General features: G+C 37.1%; 1 long non-coding RNA gene across 1 annotated transcript in view; it reads left to right on the top strand.

Moving 5' to 3' along the window:
• The window catches only part of LOC111770374 (uncharacterized), a 129,245-nt gene that overhangs the window by 81,994 nt on the left and 29,524 nt on the right, over positions 1-17,727 (top strand). The window contains exon 3 of the long non-coding RNA XR_002803614.2: positions 13,529-13,679. This is a non-coding gene — a long non-coding RNA (uncharacterized lncRNA). The remainder of the gene's footprint in view (positions 1-13,528; positions 13,680-17,727) is intronic.

The following is a 17,727-nucleotide window of genomic DNA, read 5'->3' as shown; positions in this document are numbered from 1 at the left end:
ATGTACGTATATCTCATGGAGGATGCCAGCCTGAGTGATGCTTGTGGACGAAACTTAATTCAACTTTTATTAAAAATTGACTATACACCTTCAGGACTTAAACGTTCTTAAATCAGGTGTTAACTTTTTATCAGAATGAGAATGTGACACGTTTCTTGGGGATCCAAGGTTGACAAGGGTCAACCTATTTCTTCAGGCTGATGGATAGCCTTTTCTTTTTGTGCTTGAATTTCTAAAAAAATTACCTTTTATAAGTTTCTAGTAACTGAAAAGTGGCGAAACAACTTAAGTTTACAAATGCATTTCTTTTATAGATGATATAAAAAATAATCCTCTCAGATATGAAGGTGATATTTCTGTACACATTTAGAAGTACTCAAGAAACTAAAGTTGAAAAAATAAAGTTAACATTGATTTATCTCCTAATTAGTCAAAGGCTATGGCTTATCAATAGGATGCTTTAAAAACTGGGTGTGTGTGTGGGGGGCATGCTCGCTGGCCCAGTGGCGTAGAAGTTAAGATCATGTGCTCTGCTTCAGCTGCCCTGGGTTCACCGGTTTGAATCCTGGGTGAGGACCTATGCACCGCTTGTCAAACCATACTGTGGCAGGCATCCCACATATAAAGTAGAGATAGATGGGCACAGATTTTAACTCAGGGCCAATCTTATTTAGCAAAAAGAGGAGGATTGGCAGAGGATGTTAGTTCAGGGCTAATCTTCCTCAAAAAAAGAAATTTGGGGGGGCATTGTATTCCTATTTTCATAGATATTTTATGTCTCTGTTAGGATTATCTCAAACAGCTTTGAGAGTGGCCAAATGAAATGTAGCTTTATAATTCATTCACTTTATAAGTGACTTTTTAGTTTCTGCTTGGAAACAGAATTTGCGTTCCTGGTTGACTATCTGAAACAAAATTTAAAAGAAAACAAAACCCATCAGTATTCCCAAATACTAGTTTTATGAAATCTTTGCATGTTTTCCTTCTTATTATCGGAGAAGAACTGGCTGTGGGAAATACAGACTGATTTGCCTGATGCATAAAATGAAAAGTTGGACACAAATACGTATTTTCTTCTGAGTGCTGACCTTCCTAATTTCATCTTTTAGGTGTGCAAACAGCGAGGATGTGTAAACAGTCATCTCTCCAAACCTTTTAGCTCAGGCTGTGTGTACGTGCAGAAGGAGAATTTCCGCACTTGGATGTTCAGAAATGTCTTTCTTTTGCTTTTACTCTTTCTGAGGCTCGATTAGGTTTAAAATTCTAAGTTAACTTCCATTAGAAATTTAAAGGCAACATCTGGTCTTCTACTACTGGTGAGAAAGCAGATATTAATCTACTTCTTCCTCTTGTAGAGATAGATAACTTACCTTCTCCTAGCTTTGGAAATCTTAAGGATATTTTCTCCTCTGGTGTTGTACTGTTTTATCAATGTCCTATAATTCATGGAGCTTTTTTCATTTATTTTATTGAGATCCTGTGGACCTTTTCAACATGTAGACCTCTTTCTTCAACTCTGGAAAATGTCTTCTATTATTTCTTTGATTATTTGTCTCTTCCTCGTTTCTTTTCTTCTCTCTTCTTGAAATTTTACTGGATGGGCATTGGTCTTCTAAATCCCTTGCCCTTCTGTCATGTTACCCCTCTCTTTATCCCTTTTCTCCATGTTCTAATTTTTTTCTGTTCCATCTAGTTATAATTTCACCAATAAGAGGTTTTTATCCCCATTTGCTCCTTTTTCATACCAACCTGTTTCATGGATGTGATATCTTCTCAGATCTCTCTGGGGATATGAATAGAACATATCTAAACATGTTTTTTTTCTACTGAGGCAAGTCGTTCAGGTTTTCTACTTTTAAAAATAAATTTGTCCGTTCTATTTATAATGCTGCTTGTTCAAAATTCAAGTATCTGGTGATATTTGGTTATCTGTTTATATTTTTGAATGAAGAACTGTGTTGATTTTATAGAGAAGGCTTAACTTTGCTACAGCATGAGCAAAGCTTGCTTGCAGAGAATGAAGCTTGTCTCTCGAATACAAAACAAGAATGGATCCTAGGAACCCTGTTCAGCTACCTTAGACCCTCTAGATAGAGGGCTCAGTTTTTAAAAATGCATCTTAAATATATTTTTCTTTGGATGGATCTTCCAGCCGTGGCAATGTGAAGAGTTCAGTGAAACTTCTCTACAAAAAAAATAAGTATAAAACCAGAAAAAAAAATCACAAAAAGTATCAATTTGAGTGCTCTGGAAATCAATTTAGTCAAACAACAAATTTGGAAGTATTTATTTATGAAAAGCTGCTATTAGATCTTAAAGTAAGAAGTGTAGGAGTCTACAGCCTTGTTGCCTGGAGCTAGTCAGGTTCCTCAACCTTTCGATTCAGTTTGCAAAGTAGTTTTATCAGGATGGGTTTGACTGTGGAAACAAGAAGTTTTGCTGCATTGGGGCCAGAGTTTATTTGGAGTGGAGAATGAAAAAATCCATGCCCACTGGCATTGTTGGGGAAAAAAACAGCAAACTTGGTAGAAAACAAATTGGGAAAACATACAGCTCTGTTAGCCTGAGGTTGCAGACCCAGTTAGGGGTGTGGACCAACCACAAATTTAACAGAGATCCAGGAGCTGAGAGAGCCATAGAAGGTCTAGCTAGACAAACTCCTCACACAGCCTTGGCTGATGGGAAATTTGTGTGCATGTGCAGTGGAAATGTAAAGACTTATGTTACCTGGTTTCTAGACCTTTTATAAAGCCACTCCAATACCATGGTATTGGAGAAATCATAGGCATGTAGATCAGTGGAACCTACAGTCAATTGATTTTCAACAAAGGCTCAAAGAAACTTCAATGGATAAATGATAGTCTTTTTAGCAAATAGTGCCGGAACAACTGGATATCCATATGCAAAACTAGAAGCTCTGTCTGTAAATCACACCCTATTAAAGATGAACTCAAAATAGAATGCAAATCTAAATATAAGAGCTATAACTAGGAAATGTCTTGAATAAAACATAGGATAATATATTTCTGATCTTGTGTTAGGCACAAATTCTTAGAACACCATGAAATAGAATTTGATAAATTTGACTTCATCACCAAAATTAAAATCTTTTCTCTTCAAACAACACCATGAAGAAAATAAAAGACAAGCCATGGATGGGGAGAAAATATTTAAACATTGCATATCTGAAAAATAATTTGTATTTTGAATATATAAAGAATTCTTACAACTTGCTGATAGGAAGACAAACAGCCATTTAAAATTGGGCAAAATATTTGAATAGACACTTCATCAAAGATGATAAAAAGATATAAAAATTATTAATAAGCACATGAAAAGATGCTGAACATCATTAGACATTGGGGAAATGAAAATTAAAACTACTATGCGATCTACCTACATATTCTCTCCAATGGGTATGATGATGTCTTTCAAAAGACTGAAAATAATCAAATTTTGGTGCATATTCAGAGAAATTGGAACCATCATTCATTGCTGTGGGGAAAATAAAATGGGTCAACCACTTGGGATAGACATTTGGCAGTTTCTTAAAAAGTTGAATGTATATTTGCCATAAAATCCAAGAATTCCACTCCTTGGTATCCACCCAGAAAAAACTAAAGCATATGAATTCACAAAGACTGGTATGCAAATGTTCCTAGCAGTAGTATTCATACTAGCTTTACACCGGAAATAGTCTAAATGCCAATCAATGGATAAACTGTAGTGTATTTATGCAATAGAATACCATTCGGTGATAATAGAAATGAACTACTGATACATGCTACAGAATGAAGGAATTTCAGAAATGTTATGCTAAGTGAAATAAGCCAACATGAAAGATCACATATGTAATGATTTAGTTTGTAAGAAACAGCTAGAAGAAGTAAATCTATAAAGACTGTAAACACATCAGTGAGTTTCCGGAGCTTGGAAAAGAAGGGGAATTGACTCAAAATAGACACAAGGAAATTTAGGCGCTTGTAAAAATATTTTAAAATTGGATTTCATTGATGGTTACACAACTGTATAAGTTTATTAGAAATAAGATAACTACTTACATTAAGTGAAATTTATGATATGTAAACCATAACCTAAGATAGCGATTATACAAAGAAGAAAATTTTTTTCCTGCTTCAACATAAAACAAAAATTTTTATTAGTTTTTTTTGTTTTTTAATGTGGGGCTAGGGAATGGGGGAAGAGCATTGAGGAAACTTTTCTGGGCACCATTTGCAACACCGAATTTCAATAAACTGAGTTGAAAACACGCTAGTCAGTTTATTAACATACTAAGTATTTATTCCATAGAACACAACCAACATAACAATTCATTCATCTGGTGATGACAAACTCTAACAACAGAAAGAAAATGGCCTTGAATGCTCTCTGAGCAGACCTATACTCAGGCAGTATCAGTGAAAGGCCACAGCTTCCACACATATGTATATGAGTGGGAAAGAATATATAGTTTGGCAAAAGAGGGCATTGATGTTTCTGACTTTCTGGTTCATAGCACTAACCAAACATTCGATCATGCGTGGTGAGACGTGGTTGTAGACACTTGGTCTGACAACTTAAACAGTTTCTTCCCATGACCAAAAATATTATCTTTCACTAGGATTATTTTGGCCAATTCTTTCTGATAGCATTATCCTTGTAGCAACATCTGCTTTCAACTTCCCCTAGAAAAAAGTTCCAGAATCCTGAGGCAGTATGTGACTCTCTGTTGAACTGGCCTGTACCTCCCTCAAATCTGGCTCAACTGTTCCTGTGCTTAAGGCATATTTAGTTTTTACTTCTGAAATTTCTTCTTTCATGGACTCTTTTACTTTTCCAACTTTATTGAGATATAATTGACATATAACATTTTGTAACATTAAGGTGTCCAACGTGTTGATTTGATACATACATATTACTGTATGATTACCACCAGAGAGTTAACTAACACTTCCGTCATGTCACATACTTGCCATATTTTTGTGTGTGTGGTGAGAACATTTAAGATCTACCCTTTAAGCAACTTTCAAATATATAGTACAGTACTGTTATCTATAACCTCAATGCTGTGCATTAGATTCTCAGAACTTAGTCATTTTCTAAATGGAAGTTTGTGCTTTTTGACCAACATCCCTCGTTTCCCCCACCACCTAGACTCTGATAACTACCATTCTATTCTCTGTTTCTATGAATTCCTTTTTAATGGGGTCTTATCACTGTTGTGATCTTAAGTGCAATAGTTTCATGTATAATTATATAGTTATTTATTTGCAGAATATTAGCTCTTCCAAAAATTATACTTTCATAGCCATACAGATTATGCCTCCACTAAATCCTATGCTATAGAAATTCCATAATTGTGTTCTGTAACACAGATGGTGATTATCAGTAGTAGGTTATTCGTCATTTATCTATATTCACACATTAAAGAATGGGGATGTCAATTCCATCTAAAGAAAGACTCCTTTTGATTTTAAAACAAAAAAATTTCTCTCCACAGCATCCCTTTGATTCGTTCATTTCTTACGTTCACTCCCTACAGGTTACTGACCATGTTTCTTTCACATAAATAAACTATGTGTTAAAGCCTCTTTGCTATAAGAGATGAAATTGATTACTTTATTATTACCCTGCTTTACTGGTTTAAATGATTATAGCCTAGTGGATTGCTGTTATCTTATTAATTATGAATTAATTTAATTTGCGGAGGTTGAAAGCTTTAGCTGGTTTTGTTTAATTAATTGTTTTTGGATGAATTACTAGAGGAGTCTTTTATAGTGTGGGATAACGACATAGCCTCTCATTTTTGGAGACCAGGTCCTGATTTAGATGAGGGCCATAAATAATGTGAATCACATCTTATTTTAAGTGCCACTTATATGTCATGATGCTAACTCAATCAGTTGACCAAGGGGGAAATTGGCCTCATCAAAGAGAAAGTCTGAGCGACTTTCCTGAGACCTGCCTTTGGGAGAGTTATATGGAATGCTCTGGCATTTGGTGGACTCTGAGCTCTATAGTAATGCCCTCACCTGACTGTCCTTAGACTTTTTGGGATTGAATCCGGGCCCCATCTCATAGTAGCTGCATACGTCCTGTATGGCCTTGGACAAGTTACTTCAACTTCTGGGCTTCAGTTTGCTTATCACAAAATTGGGGAAAATAATTGTAACTGCTTCAAAGGACTGTGAGAGGACTGAATCAGGTCACGAATATGATTGCTTACAGTAGTACCTGACAATAGTTAAATGCTCAGTAGACATTAGTTGTATTATTTATTGTTGTTGTTTTTATGGTTATTGACCAAGCTTCTTAGAACCCCCTTTCTCACCCTTTAATTGTCCTTTATTTCTCAATTGCATTCTTCTATGGCTCTGGGATTCTTGAATGTTCTTTGACCTGGACCTAAAAATACCAAAGATGAGTTTGTAATAACTTAGGTGTCCAAAATAGCAGTTTTTCTTTATGCTGTTTAAATGGATTTTCTTTGAATGTAAAAGATGTTTTCTTTCCACTTCATTGAGTACTTGTTGCATGACTCATATTTTATGCCAACATGTCTAAAAGTTGATTGGTTGGTAAAATTTTTGATTCATGCATTAAGCATTTTTGAACGGACTTTTTGCAAATATTCTCCTTAATTTTTACCCTGAGTGTACAACCCTATGTTGTACAGTTTAAAAAGATCTTCTTGACTATGTGTTAGCTACATTCATTTATTTATGTATTTCACAAATATGCTTGAGCACCTACTACGTGCCAGGCATTGTTCTAGTTACTGGTGTATCGCTTAAAATTGACCAGTGGGTTGAACAACGTGTAGGTCATTGATAATCTTGGCAGCTGGTGGCCTGATTGGAGTGTGATTAAGAAAGAAGAGGAGGAGAAAAATTGAAGAAAGCAAGTATGGATGATTCTTTTGAGGAGTTTTTCAGGGAAGAAGAACAAAAATATTGAGAAGTAAATGAAAGAAACTGCAGAATCAGGAGAGGTTATTACTATTATTATTATTATTATTGAGATGGGAAAATAACAGCTTGATTGGATGCTAATGAGAATGAGCCAGTATCACAGAAAGATTGTTGATTCAGGAAAGAGAAGGAATAGTTGGTGAGGCAGTATCCTTGAGGAAGTGGGAGGGACGGAATCTGCACAAGAGGGAACACTGGCCTTTGATAGGAGAAGAGAGTCATTCACAGTAAAACAAAGAAGAAGTTGAATATAGGTCATTAATATCCATTAGCGAAGTTGTACTTAGTCACTCTTTCCTCTAGTTAATGGGGCTGCCACAGAACTGCGTCCCTCATAATGGATGCTTACTACCCGCTCTCCTCTATAGCTCCTTCTCCCTTTACAAGGCTCTATCTTCTACAAACAAGGACTCACCTCTATCTCTGCATTTAGCACAAAATCTTGTAATTATGTTTGTATGTCTCTATCTCTCGCATATAGTTCCTTTCATCTGCAAGATTAAGAGTAGGCTATGGAACGGAAATCAACTATTTTCCTCCAGCTAGTGAAAGGCTGTTTCTAATTTCTTCAATGAAATCACTAGTTGACTTACCATTTTCTGCTTTCAGCTCTTCCTAATTATCCCCTTTCTGTGTAGTGAAACTTAGCCCACAAAGTACACGTGGGACCTTTAGGATGTTAGTGTGTGTGAATTCATGTGTGTGTGTGTGTGTGTGTGTGTGTGTGTGTGTGCATGAATTTTTAATTAGAAATATTTTTGAAGGAAATAGGAATAGTAAGTGGTTGGAAACTGCATGAAGATCAACGTTCTACATTTTCTTTCTGAACACATGCACTGAGTTAAATACCTGTGCACACGACTTACCCAAGCGACAGGAACACTGGTCCTTTAGTAGGTTTCGGTGAAAGAGTTGCCCAAGGACGGACACACACTAAGAGAGAAGGCTGCTCTTTCCTCTTTAATTATGGTAGAAGAGGGAAGTTTTAGTTGCTTTAATTAATGCCTTGAGTTTCTTTGAAATTCCCTTGCTCTTCTGTACAGCCATGATAACATCACAGCCTCTTTGTGAATTAGTTCCAGGAGCAATGGGGGATAGTGACTTTGTTCACATAAAATAGTCTTTGATTTCTTCTTATGTAAAAGCTGCTTATCATGGTTACCACCTTGGCTTTGCCTGTTGCTCTGAACCAATTTCTCTTTCCTATTATCAGAGTAATGTTTTACTTAAATGAAACTTCTGCTGGAGAATTCTTTTCATTTTGGAGTAGGGTAAAGAGGAAAATTATGGGGAGGGATGTAGAAAATTATTTCCACTTGCTCTGGGCTTTTGGTGAACGTTAATATTCTTCATTTGATGGATGATCCTGGATTGGATCCTGAATCAGAAATGGACAATAGGGTGACAGATGAAATTGGAAAAAAAAAAAGGTTTGTAGATTAGATAGTAATAGGATATCAATGATGATTTCCTGATCTTGAAAATTATACTGCAGTTACGTTAGATGTGAAAATTTTAGGAATCTGGATGAAAAGTGTGATTGTTTGTACTATTTGTGCAACTCTTTTGTAAGTCTAAAAATTTTTTGAAATGAATAGTTGAAAAGCAGTTTGCTCATCAGAGTGATCTGAATTCATGCAGCTGTGGAAGGTGAGCATCTTAACAAAGCTAAATTGAAACCTATGTAAACTGGGTGATAATGTGAAAAAAGAGAAGCTACATTTTTGGGGCAATAGGAAGTCTGTTAGAAACCGCAGATTTGGGAGTAAGGCAAATAGAATTGGCGGCAATAGTGACCTTCAGGAATACCTTGGAAAAAATCCTAGAAATTGCTGAAGTAATGATTGTGATCACGTTTCACATGAGAGAGGTGTTAGATTTCCCTCTGTATAAACTTAATGGGTTAATCAAGGCCAATAGACAATAGAGAAACATGAGTTTGGGGTTATTAGGTAGAAGAAATTTCTGACAATGAGACATTAAAAAATAAAATGGACTGCCTTGTAACACAGGTTCATTGCCATTCCTGGAAAGTTAAACCAGACACCAAGTGACCTTTGGGTTTTAATACTGTAGAGGAGGATCCTGAATTGGGTAGGAAGCAAGCAAAAACAAGCTCTGAGTTCTTTTCCAATGTTAATAGTCTATGATTGTTTTTTCAATAAACATGTGAGTGATGCTCCCAATTATACAGTTTTCTGTATTGATACTACTTCTAGCACTAATATTATGTGTGTTTGTGTGTGTGTGTGTGTGTTTCTCCCCTAAGGTTCAGATGTTTAAAACGTTTTCTCCAAGACGATGATTTACATGGATTATATATGGTGATAATATTAGCTGTTGCACAGGACCTATTAAATGTGATTTATTTGTCTGTAGATCAGTAGCTCAAGACTGCTCCAAATATATCTACAGGGTGCAGGTTTGAAATTAATGTGCTAGAGTACTTTAATGTAGGCAGCATGCTGGCTGGATTTGCTGATGTTTGGTGCAGCCAAAGGCTCTTACCTTGATGGATGGTTGTTTCTTTCTTGATCAATGCATGAATCATCTCACCTAGGTCAACAAAGAGAGAAAACAGTGGGTGGGCCTGCCCACTGCTGGATTAAGTTCAAAGCCTGGAGAGAACTTTGCATTTGTAGGGTAGATACAGGAAAGTATGTTTATTTGAATCCCTGGAACATTATTCTTTTTCAACTTTATATTGCCTATGCCAGATGAAAAAGGACCAGTATTTTTTCTTTACTTGTTGGAATGGCTTAGATGAGATCATGGTAGAGCATCCTTAGACTTATGTTTGGGTTTTCTGCAAGCAATAACAGTTGATTTATAAATGAACCATATTACCAGGTTTTAACTATTAGATCAAAATAAACTCTTTAAAATATCTTCATTTAGTAGATTATCATTTCTCCTTAGGAAATAAAATAATATCCAAGGATATAATGCAACACTGCAATTGGTCAGTCTTGTTTTAATCTCTAGGATGAAGGAAGAGAATCTTCTACTCTATGTCAGGCACAAATGGTACCCTAAAAACCCCTAGAGGTGGACCATGAAAAGACAGCCTAAGAGATGATTAATTACCATTGTCATCAGAATTTGCAGTTTCAGATATTAGTTTTAAGACAGTGTTAGGAATGTCTGGATCCAGTAAAAGTAAAGGGGCATTCTACAGGATAAATCCTTATTGACTTAAATTCAACAAACCAAAATATAGGTGCTGGAATGCATGAAGATCCATATCCATGGAGACGACCAACTGTGCTTGAAAAAACAAAAAAAGGGCTTTGGAATCAGGCAGATCTGTAGGAATTCAGACTCCTTTGTTTGCCGATTTTATGATCTTGGAAAAATGACATTATTCCTGAGTCTTAGTTTTTTATATTTGTAAAGTGGATAAATACTATCTATTCCAAAGGGCTGTTATGAGCAGTAGAGGAAATAGTCTTGAGTACTTAGCATAGAGTACTGGCACAAAGTAGAGGAAATAGTCTTGAGTACTTAGCATAGAGTACTGGCACAAAGTAGACACATTAAAATTTTCATTAAAAATTTAATTGTGTAATTATTTGTTTTTCTGCTAGACGGCAGTCTCAATTAGGACAAGAACTATGTCTATAGCTATTGTTCTTGGTATTCCAAGAATCTATCAGTATGCCTCAGATGTAATAACTGATCACTAAGTATTTATGGAGTTAATTATTTCAATAACTTTAGTTTCAATTCTCCTAGGAGTTTAACCAAAGTGTGGGATTGACCATTGGTGAGAATATCATTGAGGGAGGCAGTGGGGAAGCCGAGAACAAGCCTGCAATGCCCTAGATTTGGCTACTTGACTCTTTCCATGTGTTAATTCAAAGCTTCTTTTCTTTCAAGAAGGGAAGAAATATCACTTGGGAACTGGAAATGTAACCTTCCTTTTAAAACTGGACAAATTCAACCTGTTTTGCGCTTACAACAAAACTCTGGAGCCTTGGCTGGAGGAGGAAGGCTGGGGCAGTGGTAGTCAGAAGGTGCCAGGAAGGATAAAGCAAAAAAGACTGGCAAAATCACGTCATTCTGGTTTCTCTCCTAAGTGCAATAATATTGATTGCCCTGAAGATCCTTTGCAAGGTGACAGTAGAATCGTGTCCTTCTGGATCTATTTTCCTTAAACGTCAGAGGAAGACAGCTGTTTCTGGCTCACTGGAAGCTATTCTAATTCCTTCAAGATTTGGAAACTGCTTTCATCATTCACATTAATCAGAAAAGAGATGACATTAACTTTCCCAGGTGATTTTTGGTCCCTTTCTAGAAGTCTCTCAAACCTTCCAGGAATAACAGCATATGTATGTTCTGCAAACAAATGAAATCACTTGTGCTCTCAGAGAGTCGCATTATGCAGACCAATTAGTTCAGAAGATGGCTCATTATTTTTGAAATCTCTGCCATCAGGTCTCTATCGTTTAATTTCTCAGATGAGAATTTTTAATTTTTTTTAAAAAAAATACTAAGCAATTTTTTTCTTCCCTCTCATTTTCTCTCGTTCCTTGTTTCTCCCCTCACAATCCATCTGAGGTCTCTGAATCACTTCTGATCTTTTACTTTTTTGTGTAATGAAAAGACTGACTTTTACTTCACATTTATAGAAATGAATGCTTCTGTCTCAGAGCCCCCAAATTCTTCCCTGAGTGTTCCCCTAACAGCAGCTGACCGCTCTTTGATGTTAACAGCCATACAAAATGTAGGAACATACCAGAGCAGTTAAAAGGAATGTTTCTTCAACCATACTTGGCAGTTCACTTCTAAGATGGAGTACAATAAAAGCTTGCTACTGGTGAACATTTTGGAAGGAGAAAACAGGGAACTATTGTCTGATGTTAACTCTATGGGTCTGCAGAGACTTAATTATCAGTGTGGCTACTTGGAAAGTCACACCTTATATAAAATGCTAACGAAACTAAACAGCGAATGCGGCAGTGACGGAATTCATTGAGCCCATACTGTGCATCGGAAACCATGAGCTTTGAAGTTGGGAAAACCTGACTTGAATTCCCGGCTCTGTGACTTGTTCTGTGGTGTCTATGAATCTCAGTGTTCTCGACTAGAAAATAGGTACACTTACATATATCTCAGGCAATAGATTCAACGACCAAATTGAGAGAATAAATATAAACATATGTAGCGCCATGTATGTTTCCTTGCCCTCTCACTAGCCATAATTTGAGAAGGAAGGTCTGTCTTTGAAACTTATCCCCATCATGGATTATCTGTATAAATTTAGGGGAATTACCTACTGTTTGAGTTAGTTTATTTCTTTTTTGTGGAGATAGACACTTAGGTACAGAGAGTTGAGTTAATCATTCTCTTCAGTTCAAAGGACATTACTGTCATTGGTCCATGCAAGTTTCCTCTCATTGTATTTATTCATTTCATTTTTATCCTTCTTACTCAGTCCTGTTACTCTTGCTTCCCATAGGTGAACCTTTTAATGTGTTTGATTGTATCCTTATATTTGTATATGTTCTTATAAAACATGTATTGTTACTTTCTTTGCACATAGTTCTAATTTACATAAATTATATTATACAATAGATCTTATTTTTTATCTTTTCCACTCAACATTATGTGTTAAAAGTTCTATGTTTTTTATGTATATATAAGTCTACATTTTATTCCATTGCATATCTCCACTATATTTTACCCCTCCATTCCTCCAGGAATGGGCATCTAGATTGCCTCCAAGTGATAGGGATATAGAACCCTCATGCACTACGTGTGAGAGGGTAGATGGGCATGCCTCCTCTGGAGAGTAATGTACATGTGTGTGTGAGTATGTGTACATGTATAGATATATTTGTGTGTGAGTGTGTATGTGTGTGTATGCATGCCCACACATGCATCAGCAGAGGGATAAAGATACAGATTATAGAGGATATAGAAGTATACACATATGCATGCACACATGTATGCTATGACCTAGCAAGTTTTCTCTTGAAGTCTTGGTAATATAGGTTCATAGCATTACAGCCTCTGCAGTAGAGGAAAGCAAACTAGGAGGAGGTATGGACAAATGCTGAACGTCAGTTCACCACTCTGCCATAGTCGGCTATTGCGCGTTACAGAAGACCCCAAGCCCCTTCTGGATTCCTTCTGGTGAGATTAAGGCAGGACTCCTAATCCTCCCTGGTCCATGGACCCCGTTGGCAGCTTGGGAAAGCCTATAGAACCCTTGTCAGGATGTCATTTTTAAATGCATAAAATAAAATTTATGTGATTACAAAGGAAACCAATCATATAGAAATTAAGTTATAAAAACAGTGAAACATATTGTGTTTATAATTATCTACATGTTTTTGTTACTATATTAAATAACAAAATTTAGAATCACGCCTAATAAATAATTGTCATAATTTTGAAGGAATGATGAATATAAAGGCTATTTCAGAATATCTGTAACAACTGTAATTTGATAAGAAAATATCTGAGATTAAATTGGCAACAAAGTCACAGATACTGCTGATACTACTGTGGTTTTCCATATATGTCACTGAAGGAAATGCTCTGAATTTCAGGTTCAGAACTCTTGGTTTAAGGAAAGAAAGTGGTCTGAGCCTTGGTCATCATTGGCCACTCTTGACAACACCCATTTGCTGTAAGACCACTGGCCATCTGCTTGGGTCAAGAATGCACATCTAAACTCTAAAAGAGATTCGGCTTTGGAAGGTACAGTATCCCTTCCTGTAACTCTGGAAGTTTGGAGGTGAAGAAACACAAGGCTGAGAGGGTGACTGGCCACCAAGATCCATTTTATTAACACACCATCCCAACAGGGCCTTTCTTCTACTCTGCTGTTGCTCTGTGGACTCTGGTGTCCCTTAATCCTTGAGGTGATGGTGTAGCCAATGATTTTCCCTTCCTGAGTGTGGGTGAGGGGGTGAAGGTTTGGTGAAGAGAAAGAGCAGAACTGAACCTTCTTCAGACTCTCGTTCCTCTGCTCCCTCTGTCTGCTCTCTGCTCCAGACCCCAGCATAGCCCCTCCCAGCTTGTCTTTCACAGGTATCCTCCAACTCGCAAGAACCTTCAGATTCCCCAAGAGATTCTCACAGTTTTGCTATTGTTCATTCTTCAGATTCACGCTTCTCTCTTGCTTCAGTAGTTTCTCCAGGCGTATTTTGAAGGGAGAAACCAGCAGTTCTTGCTAGTTCATCATCTTGAGAGGAACATATTAGTTTCGCTATCTGAAAAACAGTAATTTAATATAGTCTTTATAGGGTTGTCTTGAGAATGAAATGAGGCAATACAACATACTTAGCATGGCTGCTGGCCCATAGTAGGTATACGTCCTCACTGCTCATATGTGTTCATAATATGTAACATGCCAGTGGTGGCCTGATATGTATCAGCGTCCACCTCTGGAAGTGAAGCATGTGGCAGCAGTCCTTCCTTCTGAAGCAGTGGCTCTCAACCTTGGTGACATATCAGAAGCACCAAGGAGCTTGTGAAAGTCCATGTGATCAGGGCCCACTCTTATCCAGTTATACTGGACTCTCTCAGAGAGGGACCCAAGTATTTGCATTTTTTAAAGTTTCTCAGATGATTCCAATGTGCAGTCACCATTGAGAATCTCTAAAGGAGGTCCCTGATTTGGAATTGTTCCCTTTCCTTTATACTTCTGTAACTCTGTGTAGTTCTTGAGAAGAATAAAATTTCTAGGTGAGATATTCAGTTTCTAAGTAAAGTTATCAAACTTAATGTGTTACCCATACCCACTCACACACATGTGCATTGTATGTGTGATAAACCAAGTGGGATGGATTTGGGGAGAAAGAGGAGAACACATGACAGTTCTGGACATCCAGCAGATAATCTTTTCAGTGGTAGGTGGACATATCTCCTATGAGTGTAAAATTCCTAAAATCAGTGAGCTGAGCCCTTTGGAAAAGGATTTGTTTACTTGAACTTAATAGGAAGAATACTGTAATATTCCCCGGGGTGACAACATCATTCGTTGTTATAAAGTTTGTCTCTGTAGTGTTGGGTCTGCAGGGAATTTGACCTGGTGAAACTTGTGGTTCTGTATTATATGACTCATCGCTAATTCTTCTGGCTCTATGTAATTTGAAATAAACCGTATTTGGAACATATTATCTAGCGTTATTACGAACTCTAGTGTTTTAAAATTCCCTGCCAATTCAGAGTTATATCTGTATGTTCTTTCCGTGGAGGGAGGCATGAGAGTGGGAGAAAGACTTGGCACAAGGGGCCTTCCTGGGGAAGAGAGAGCACAGATGGCCCTGACAGTTGGGGGTGAGGAAATGCGAGCTATGGAAGAGATCGCAGCTGAAGAGGAATTATGAACTTCCCCCAGAAAATGTTGCCTGAGCAAGAGTTAATGGAAGTTCAGGCAGCCATATTGAATGAAAACAAAGACAGAGACAAATATACACAAGACTTCCTGTCCAGCCTCTCAAGGTGACATTTTGAAACCCTTAAATCCACCATCGACGATCCAGTGGAGAAGTGGAATTCACCATTTCGTAGCGTGATTCTTATGTTTTCTTTCAATTTTAACAATGCCTTCCAACTGCCACTCTTTGTAACACCTAGCCAGCAGCTAAGAGCAGATTACCAGTACTAGAATGGTGCAAAGAAGAGAGCATGAAGGATAAAAATTATCCTTATGGCTGCCCCAAAGAAAAAATCTGAAGAAGGTAAAGCATGTCTGCAATATCCTTCTCTTCTCTTTAAAAACATCAATATTAGGGGCTGGCCCCGTGGCGGAGTGGTTAAGTTCGCGCGCTCTGCTGCAGGCGACCCAGTGTTTCATTGGTTCGAATCCTGGGCGCGGACACGGCACTGCTCATCAAACCACGCTGAGGCAACGTCCCACACGCCACAACTAGAAGGACCCACAGCAAAGAATATACAACTATGTACCGGGGGGCTTTGGGGAGAAAAAGGAAAAAAAAATCTTTAAAAAAACCCATCAATATTAAAGTCGCAGTAAGCCGTCTGTGAGTGTCTCTGGGTCAGTGTTCAGTTTGGAACAGACTCTTTCTGTTTTCCCCATCCCCAATCAAATTTCTCTCTCCTTGTCCTGTTCTCTCTGATTCCACTTTGCTAAGTGACAGTTAATTTGACAAATGACTCCTTACTCATAGATTGAGTGTTAATGTATTCATTAAAAAGTAATAACAAGCATTTATTGAATGCTTTCTATATGTCAGGAAATGTATTAAAAGTGTTCACATGTATTACCTCCAACCAAGTTAACATTTTCATTTTGAAAGATATCTAATGATTTAACCTGAGAAAATGGCCACAATGGCAGACCTTTGGGGACCCAGCTGAGGACAAACAGTGTACTTACTGGCCAGAAAACATGATAGAGGTTCTCAAGTCACAGCTGATGAGCTATCATTTATTTTGGAAGTCTTTAATCCATCAAGAACTTCATCCTAATTTAAGGCAGCCATACTAAAATATTTGTCGTACTTATTGTAGATTACAATTTAGTTGATAAATGGATAATAACACCTTAAGGGGGACTATTTTTAATGAAGTGTTATAATATTTTGTGGACTGCTTTAATTTCTTGCTCAGTAAGTGTATGTTTCTAGGCTGTGTGGGTTTAGACATATGAATTTAATAATTTCTATTTAAGTTTAAAACCATATCAGCCAGTAGCTGCTAAATTATAAATTGTGCTAGTGTTACACAAGCACTTTTAAAGGTCTAGGTAAAATTATTAATATTTTTTAGTATGCCAGAACTTATAAATTTAATTGTGGTTTGGCAAAAGGTAGAGAGCAATAGTTTGGGAAATTTGATTCATTTGGGAAATGAATAAAAATGGAGCAAGGATTTGTCTCTTCAATTTCAGGATGTTTTGCTTATCTGATTTGGAAATTTTGCTCGTTAATCTGATAGGTCCACGTTAGAGGAAATGAATTCTGCTCTGGATAATTTTTTACGGTCACATAAGTAACAAGAGAAGTAGTTGATATTTCCTACTAGTTTGTTAGTAATGATAGTGAGAGAGCTGGATTATTTCTTATACTGGCATTACACTTGCTGGATCCATAATCTCAGATCTTAGATTGGATCACTCCTTCCCACTCCCCATCCTTCACGCCATCTATTTCCCACGAGATTAGGTAATTTGCTATACCTCCTTTACTAAAAGATGAGTGAACAACCCTGAGAATGGTGGCTGTGTTTTACTTATCTTTTCATCCACAGCATCTTGTTCATAACCTGCATCAAAATATTCAGAAGGACCTGTAGCTCTGACATCATGATTCCTCCAGTCTCTGTCTTTACATGTCAAAATACTACCCAAACCTCGAGGTTATTCTTAAAATTCATCTTTCTTTTTTTTTTTTTAAAGCCAGGCTTGATCTTTCCAAGTGCTAATCTTTAGAAATGTATTTTCTATTTTCATGATAGTTATTGAGGATATTAATACCTAATAAATTGTAAATTCTTTGAGAATAGTAATAGTAATGTATGTTGATATGGTTCCCAAACTGTGCACTGTTGCACTCTGGGGTCCGACAGTGAATTTACAGGGGTGCTGCTGGCTATTTTAGACTCTCGAGGGAAGCAGTGACAGTTGACATCTGTCAGTCGCTGCACAAACCACAAGCTTGAGGTAGTTCACCGTTTCAATATTAGATCATACTATATTCCCATTCATGATGTCACATTTTGCCAAGTTGGATTTTGCTGTCATAACAAATGCAAAAAATTAATGTAGGGCAAGAAATGA

Source organism: Equus caballus, chromosome 24 (assembly GCF_041296265.1).
Source record: "Equus caballus isolate H_3958 breed thoroughbred chromosome 24, TB-T2T, whole genome shotgun sequence".
Taxonomy (NCBI): domain Eukaryota; kingdom Metazoa; phylum Chordata; class Mammalia; order Perissodactyla; family Equidae; genus Equus; species Equus caballus.
This window is presented reverse-complemented; position numbering and strand designations above follow the sequence as displayed.